Here is a 9,357-nt window from a genome sequence, read left to right on the forward strand (position 1 = left end):
CAGCCACAAAAGTCATGCATTAAGATTAAGATTAACCGAGGTTTGAAGAGCCATCCCAATGATAGCAGCATTGGGATGACAGAATGAGTCCCAAAATTACTGCTCTCAGGAATCAGATGGATCTGGACTGTAGAGAGCAATTTAGTCAACAACTTGTACTCAAGAGAAGAATTTTCTTTTTGGGAAAATGATTACAGACCCCAATTAAATAACCTTGACCAAACATAAGTTCTAGAACTAAAAGTTTAAAAGCTTGAATAGGGTGTGACCTATTTTACATGAGATTCTAACTGGAGGCTTTATTATCACTCTATGGGCCCGGAATATGGTTTTGACATCAAATCCGTGTCCTTGAAATAAAGTATGGTTTTCTTTCTGCCTTTATTACAAGTGACTGTTATTTGTATAGGCACAATAAGAACTGGCATAGTAACTTTTTAGATTAGAGCAAGTTGGCCTTTCGCAGTAAACATTTGATCATATTTTTCAACTGCAGACTTCATGTCAGAAAGACATGAAGGACCAGAGGATAGATAAAGGCATCTTTTTGTCCAATTTCTTCTAGTTATATCTGTCACTTTAAGATAGCACCCTTGTAATCAACGTGCCTGAGCTCTTGGACTCTCCCATGTCCTACCTCTTTGCCAAGCTGGCACAAAGCCTGCCCCAGTGTATATCTGAGGCCCTCTGTGGAACCCATATTTTGGATGCTAGGATTTAAGGTCAATCTCAGAGTAAATGAAGCTTAAGTCAAGTCAATATGACAAATGTTCAAGGTTCTATAATACTCACCTGCAACATTGAATTTTGGAGTTCCTGTGTCTAATTGACAGAAACCCCTTTACTATCTTTTAGTAAGATATCCCATTTTACTGGATCTATGCAAACAAGAATATTGCCATAAAGTATTAAATATATAAAAGGTGCTGAGAAAAGCTATCTTATCATTCTTACCAAAGATGCAATTTCCCTGTTTGCAAGGGCCATAGAACAAAGGAAGAGCTATTAGACCTAAGCAGAATGCCTGTCTCAAATACAGGCAGGGGGCAGGGAGGTTGGTGATTGGGACATTGGTGTTGGGAATGTTGTACTGGTGAAAGGGGTGTTCTTTTATGACTGAAACCCAACTGCAATCATGTTTGTAATAACAGTGTCTAAATAAAGATATTATTTAAAAAAATAAAATAAAAGTACAATGCACATTTAAACCAGCAATATCACACCTTTTCTTCTTAACTTCATAAAGGAAATCTTGAATTCTTATAATTTTTAAGTGTTGAATTTTCTAAGAGCACTTAACATGAGTCTGGAGAATCTAAATTATTTTCCCATAGAGTTGGAAAAATTGATCAGAACAACTCTGCACATATAGTCTAAAGATACCCTGACACTAATAAAGTTTTATCAGTTTCTTTCCTAGATCACAACCCTTGAATTTTCTACACATTCCTTTATATTCTGTCATGTAAATTCCCTTCATTCCAATTTCACTTTAACAGAGTTTCTTTTTCAATAAGCATATCTCGATACATTATTATTTTTGGCTTAAAGAAACTGATCATTCATGCTTGTGTAACTAGCTAGCATGCCAGAGTCTCTTTCATTATCTGAATTAACAAAACAAGTTGCTCCACCAACTAAGAACTTCTGTGCACCATCACTCACAGAATCGAGAAAAAGTTACCAATCTGTCAGTCCTGTCTGTGACCAGGTAATTGGGTATGCAAGTAATTGAGATGGCTTTGACAAACTTGACATTAGGAAATTTTTGAACGAGTCCACTGCAGAGCCAATTGATCAGGGCACAGAGCCTAAATCCTTGTTTGTTAATGTGCTGGACAACCACAAGCCCTCGCCAGCTTTACTAACTTTCTGAACATAATCCTTCTCTGAGATCTCCAAAAACTCTCTGAACTTATTCTTGAGTTGAATTCTTTTCTACTTGGTCAGTCTCTGTTGCCTATATATTTCAATAGCACACCTATTCTTCTCATTAAATTCATCTTCATTATCTTCAAGTTCTTCCAAAGTCATATGTTCATATGCTTTTATGATTGATTGCTGAAGGGTTCGCTGCTCCTCTTCTGCCTCCTGTTCTGAGTTTTGCAGACTGTCCTTGGAGGGAAAGATGGCCTTTTTGCATAAGATATCATTCCACCCCATGTCTGCATTGGGTCCTGCATTCAACAACAATGATATAAAAGCAGACATTAATCATAAAATGAATGCTTGAAAAGTTATTAAACCCTAAGTATACTCATGATTCTACTCATCTTAAAAGTGAATACTGAATTAGAAATCAATGGGGAAAAGTTATAACAGATGTCACATAAATAATAAGTTTAAATAATATTATTTGTGAACAGCCATTCTTATTAGAAAACCTAGAAGAAATAGAAATAATTTGGAATACTAAATTTTCCCAATATGAATCAAAAGCAAACAGAAAAACTAGATAATGTATAACTAACATGGAAATTGAAAGAATTAAAAGAATCAAAGATTCCCCTTTTTCTTATTTTTTAAAATTTAATTTTATTGAAACAATTGTAATCTACAGAGTCCTCCCTAATTGAATTTCAGGTATATAGTGAGTCAGGGCCATTCCCACCACTAGTGTCAACTTCCCTCCACCAATGGACCCAGATTGCATTCTATACCACCATTCTCACATCAAAAATTCTTAAAAGCAAAACCACAAGTCCTAAAGACTTAAGTATTGGATTCTTCCATACCTTTGAAGAGCTTCCACTTATCCTCCTTAAGCTCTTCCAGAAAATCAAATAACCAGAGTTTCTTCCTGAACAGTTTTCAGAAGGTCAATGTTACTCTAATACCAAAGGGAGAAAGAGCTCTCACTAAAAAAAAACATTTAATCAATCAAGCAAACAAAGATAATTCAGAAAAAATCATGCAGAATGGAGATGCAAAGTCTCAACAAAATCTTTGTAATTTTGATTCAAAAATTTTTTCAAGTGAATCTTGAAATGTTTATGCATGTTCTAAAACAGATATCTAGTAATCTTTATTTTTTTAATTTTGGGTCACACTCGGTGGTGCGCAGGGGTTAATCCTGGCTCTGTACTCAGAAATTGCTTCTAGCACGGGGAACATATGGGATGCCAGGATTAGAACCATTGTCCATCCTGGATTGGCTGCAAGCAAGGCAAATGCCCTATTGCTGTGCTATCTCTCCAGCCCCATATCTAGCATTCTTTGTTTTTATAAATTAAATAATTTTTATTTGACCAAAGTGGATTACAAATTTTTCAAAGTAATATTTTAGGTACATAGTGACATTGAATCAGGGGCATTCCCAGCACCAGTGTTTTCCTCCCTCCACCTCTGTTACCAGCATACATCCCATAACACCCTCTTTTGAACACCCCCAGGCTGTTAGTATAAGTGGTCCCCTCTGTGTCTAGCTTATATAGATTGGGTGTCTATTCTGTTGTCATTGGATTTGGATTTGGATTTGGTGTTTAAGTCTGATCAATTTTTATTTCTACTCAATGTTCATACAACTGTTTTGTCTTGGTATCCTCCATTATTTCCCCCTCAATTTGTGAGGCAGAACAAGATACTTCAAGTTATTTGGTTCTGTTTGGAGGAAAGAAAGAAGAAATTAAAAAAAATGGGAGGCAAAAATCAAACAAGCAAAGAAACAAGAGGAGTCTTTCTAGAGGCTATAAATGTCAATTTAAGAGAAGAAAGGGAAAAAGGAAAAAAAACATAAAAACAATACCAAAAAAATTAAACAAACAAACAAACAAAAAAAAAAAACAAAAAGCACCACAGCAATAAAGACAACAACCAAACAATAACCACATCCCAAAATAAAAATAAAACAAAGGACAAAAACTTGAAAGAGAAAAGCAAGCAACAGAATAACAAAAACAAATTAAATTGTGTGCTTTTATTTTTGTATAGGCGCAGTAAATAGTGGGGAGAATAGAAAGGAAATTCCCCTGGACTAAGAGATACAGAGTTTCTTCCTGCTTAAAGCATAATGTGATGGGAATAAATATAAGGCTCCATACATGCTCTTTTACTTTCCTCTAGGTCCTTTTGTGCTGTTTGGAAACTTTCCACTCAGTCGTGGATAATAAAATTAGGCCTCTGTAACTAGAGATCTTGTTATTTGCACAGGTCATAAGATGGAGGTAAGAACGAAGTCTTTCTTTACGTTTCTAGAAGTTCTGTTCCATCACTATAGTTTTAATCAGTCTTCTGTAGTTGATGGTCTTGGTTTTTGCATGGATCCTAAGACAAAGCCTAGGATAGAGTCTTTCATTATGTTTCCAGAAGTTCTGCTCAGTTGCAGTTATCTCAGAAAGACCTCTGGGACTAGGTATCTTGGCTGTTGTACAGGTCGTAGGTCAAAGCCTAGACTAGGGTCTTTTTTATTGGTCCCAGGATAGGTTCTGCCCAGACATGGTTGTCACAGTCAGTGTTCTGTACTTATTGATCTTGGCTTTTGCACAGATCAAAGGATAATGTGTCTTCTAATTTTATCTTATTGTTAGGTAGTGAGGTAAGACAACCTGCTCTCAGACCAAGGTATTGCCATTTCCTCATTGTCAGTATGTCATCTAAAAACTGGTGCATGTTGGTGTCAGAGAAGAATGTCCCAGAGGGAGTTTGGTCTTAGAGCTGTTGCAGAGAACCATGTTAGATATATGTCTGAGATCTAGGGTTCAAGGTTGGACAGTTGCTGTCTAATCACATGGAGTCTAAGTTAGGACCACATGGAATAATTTTAAGGTGGGAGGTGCCCCTGTATTGTAAAATGTATCAGTTCTTATCCCTAGTAGATAATTTTTTCTATACATAAAATTTTCCCCTTTTTAGTATGCCTTTGAAAAAAGAAATGGTACTATATTATATTGCTGGTGTATTTGGGGTTGAGAGTGTCAGGATCCATAATCTCTGTGTCCTGGTTTTAACCTGAGCTTTTATCCCAGGCAAGACTTTTTCTTGTAGGTTTTTGTACCAAGAAGAACCAATACAGGTGAAGTTAAGGAAAATAAGAAACAAGACAATATATATAAATATATATATATAAAGAAAAAATAAAAATGAGTTAAAAAGTAATTAAGGGGAAAAAGTGATGCAGGAGACTACCTTACAATTGGGGACAAACAAGAGGTAGTATAATAGAAGTTTTAAACTTCTAAAGAAAATATAGGCTTCCCTATTGTCTTTTGAGATATTCTTGTGTGTGTGTGGAAACCAGGGCACATTTTCATCACACATCCCGGTCTTGTTGAATTGGAGAAATGATTTGTGGCTGAAAGGTTTGGATAGAGTTCTTGCGCTGGGGGTCCTTCCGGAACTGAATCTGGTATCAAGCAAGAGTCCACATTTGGGGGTGGGATGAGAAGGAGGCCACAGAGCATGAGTCAGCAGGAGTGTTGGTTGTGGTTTCTTGCTTGCCGTGGGGCGAGATGTGGGGCTGAATGTGTGTCCCTTTGCTTGGGAGCTGGGAGATGACATATTGGGGCAGAAGGTCGATCTTGATACCTAATGGGTAAAGAACTGAGGGTAAAAGCATTAATAAGGAGGAATATAAAATTGGGATTGGGGAGTGAAAAAATAGTAGAATTGCTGAAGTGTGGAGGAGGGCTTGTACATAGGAGGGGTTATATACACTATAGGAATGGTTTGTTGACAATTTAGGTTTGGCTCTCTTAGAGGAAGGAGTCCTCTCTCTATGTACTCATGCCCACATAAAGACAACATTAGTAATTTATTTTTGAGGTGTTGTTAGAGGTCTGACCCTAATAGGATGGGTCTGAGTTCTTAAAGACTGGTTGAATTAAAATAAATAATTAGGGGTCGGAGAGGTGGCACTAGAGGTAAGGTGTCTGCCTTGCAAGTGCTAGCCAAGGATCAGGACCACAGTTCGATCCCCTGGTGTCTCATATGGTCCCCCCAAGCCAGGGGCAATTTCTGAGCGCTTAGCCAGGAGTAACCCCTGAGCATCAAACAGGTGTGGCCGAAAAACCAAAAATAAATAAATAAATAATTAGCTTAGATATATATATAAATATATATATAGGTATATATATATATAAATAAATAAATAAATAAATAAATAAGAGAGGAAGGGGGCCTGGAGAGATAGCACAGTGGCATTTGCCTTGTAAGTAGCCGATCCAGGACCAAAGGTGGTTGGTTCGAATCCCGGTGTCCCATATGGTCTCCCGTGCCTCCCAGGAGCTATTTATGAGCAGACAGCCAGGAGTAACCCCTGAATATCTCTGGGTGTGGCCCAAAAACCAAAAAAAAAAAAAGAGAGAAAGGAAAGGAGAGTAAAAGATAAGAGAGAAAAACAGAAAAATAGATAAATATAGTAAAATAAATGTAAAAAAAATTGATAAAATAAAGAGATTGGGTTGGTTCATCGGAGTTGGGAGGTTTCCCCATTTTCTAGGCATTTTGTCAGTGATAGGGTTGGGTCTTGCTAAATGAAGGTTTCAGAATTAAATAATGAGTGGAGCAGTTTAGGAAAACCATAGGTTTTGAAACTTGAGTACAAAAATGTGGTAATGAAGCCTACCCTGTCTGCTGCATCTTATGTAGCTAAGTTCCTTTCCTAAAGAGAAACTTTCAGTGTGGATTTTATTTGATATAGATTGAATTGATGAGGAAGAGGAAGAAGAGAAAGAAGAAAAGGAAAAAGGAAAGAAGTAGGAAGAAGAGAGAGTGAGAAAAAGAGAGAGAAAGGAAATTTTAATATGCCTAAACTTGTTCAATGAGTAGTCCCTGTAATATGTCTGTGGTTCGCAGTTGATAGTTTCAGAGGTCTGAATGATCAAATGTTTCAGGTCTTAATAGAGATCATAAACCAGAGAAAAATGGTATATTGAAATGAAGTGTTTTATCAAGGCTTTTTCATAATGCAAATTGAATATGGTATATAGTATGTCTGAGCACCGAGGTGTCTAATTAGAATGTCCACCCTTTGTATCCAAGAATTCCTGTGGACAGAGAAGTTGAGAGGTTATTTTATACCTAGTAAGTTTAATGCACTAAAATATATTGTTAGGAAACGCTGACACTGGAGTCTCTGGCTTCCAATCTTATTCTTCACCTGTATTTGTGTATAAATTCCCTAAGACATTATTATAGGCCTTTGTAGTAAAAGGCTGATTACCTGTTCACTAAACCTTTGTTTTCATTGTTGCTGGTTTCTTTATGGTATAATGGGTAGTCGAGGCTTTGTGTTGTTTCTCTTCCACTTGTTTTGAACACTTTTCCCCAGTAAAGGCTGACAAATGCTTGGAGTTTCTACTGTATTAGACCATTGTATTTGTTCTTGGAGTATCATATGTATATATGGTGTATATTCTTTTTTTTATTTTTAATTATGAGAACAAAGATGCAAAGAAAGAGGACAAGGTAAAGTTACAGTGGAAGGACAATCACCCATAAACAGAATTCTCAGAAGAAATCCCCTTGCTTATACCTTAATTTGGAACTTTCAGCTAAAGAACATTGAGAAAAATAAAACAGAACCCAAGTACAATTACTTTGTTTCTCAAGTCCCCAGATTGTAGTACATTATAACATTTTTAACAGTACACAAAGCAATATAAGGCCATACATCTTATGTAACTTCTTAAACATTGAAGGCATAGTATTTTTTTACATTTCCTTGCACATGCATATTAGTTTAAGTTAACCTCAAAAGTTTAAAAGTGTTTTTTTTAAGGATTAGAGTCCAAGGAGCACCATAAAAACGGTGTTAGAGTGGCAGTTATTGTTTGCATAAGCCCACCAAAATATGAGGGACATGGAAAGGAAAAACCTTGGCCTAAATACAAGGAGACCCTACCCCTGAAGTTTATTGGCATAAGACCAACTCTAGGCCCCAGGCAAACTAGTTTGTCCAATCCAAGTCATTGTCTGTAGTGTCAATACACTTTTATTTTCCACAGTCTGTATTGTTGGTATCATGTTTCTGTATTAAAGATCCTGGAATCTGCATATACTAAATTGAAGTCAGGATGGTGTGCGTCCTCTAGTTTTACCTCACAATAAAAGGGCAATCCAGAGAGCCCTGTCCTGTAAGCAGGTCGTTTTTCTCAAGTCTTCTTAGTGTTGAGGGAAGTCTCTTTTGAGCAGGTCAATGTCAGAGCAGTGGTAGGGTCTTCCCTAGTAGAGGCTCACTTCCAGATGATGTTATAAAAGACCTTGGATGTTTTGTAGATAGCTTCCCTGGTTAAGGGTGAATGGAGAATGCCCGTTCTTCTGAGGCCTGTGCCAGGTCATTATGTCAATGTTCAGGGTGTAAGGACCCATTGCACTACAAGATTTGTGTGTTCCTATCTCTATTAGATAAGAACTTATTTTTATGTATAGTATTTTCCCATTTTAATGTGCCTATGTAAACAAGAAACAATGCCACATGGCATTATTGGCCCATATTGGGGCCACAAGAACAAGTCCAACAATCCCTATGACATGGTTCAAACATAAGCATTAAACTGAGGGACTCTTTCACCAAAATTCATTATTAAACAGCTCACAAAGAGAAGAAAAGATAAAAAGTGGAGAAAATCGTCACCGTGTAAGAAAATATTTAGTAAGAGTTATAGCTGTCAAAGAAAATAGACATAAAATATTCAAAAGCCATACTTGTCCATTTTATGTCTTTGGAAATAGTTGGGGGTTGTTAAATACAGTGCACCACTTTGGTCTGTGATTAGGACCGTGCAGTACTGAAGTTAAAAAGGGTAGATGGGGGTTACTGATGCTTGGGGGTGAGAGAGTTAAGGAGTAAAAATGAGCTTTACAGGGGTGTGCTAAAGGGCAGAATACAAGATGGACATTCTGCATACACAAAACATAACTTAAGAATAGGGAATACTATTAATATATACTGTACTTTGAACATGTAGACTGGTAAGAAATTGCCAGAGACTGCCTTAGTGAAACTGAGCAGCTCTCAGCACCCCCAATTTTGGACCCACCTATTCTGGCCGCCTGGGCTGGCTCCCAGGGAAGGCCTGAGGTCGAGGGCAGGAGAGGGGACAGCTGGGGCCTACCAAGGCTCCCGCCATCCGCAAGCTAGGGAGAAGACCTTCGACCTGGGGTCTCCCCAGACCCCATGCCGGCTAGAGGTAGCCTCCAGATCAAGAAAGGATTCGGTAAAGAACCAGAAGCCAGGATCTGCCCGCCCTCCTCCCTGTGCCTTCCCACCCTTGGGCTGGGGGAAGGGCGGGAAAGCTTGGGATACCCTCCAGGAGGGACCACCCAACAACCACCTTTTCTGGCCGCCTGGGCTGGCTCCCAGAGAAGGCCTGGAGGCCCGGGGTGGGGGGGGGCAGAAGAGGGGATGGCTGGGGGCCT

At 38.1% G+C, this 9,357-nt stretch overlaps 1 pseudogene; it reads right to left on the minus strand.

Annotated features, from left to right (window-relative positions):
* Positions 1 to 1,657: 1,657 nt before the first annotated feature.
* Positions 1,658 to 9,117, minus strand: LOC126015256 (phosducin-like protein 3; annotated as a pseudogene).
* Between the last annotated feature and the right edge of the window lie 240 nt (positions 9,118 to 9,357).

This window comes from Suncus etruscus, chromosome 1 (genome assembly GCF_024139225.1).
Source record: "Suncus etruscus isolate mSunEtr1 chromosome 1, mSunEtr1.pri.cur, whole genome shotgun sequence".
NCBI lineage: Eukaryota > Metazoa > Chordata > Mammalia > Eulipotyphla > Soricidae > Suncus > Suncus etruscus.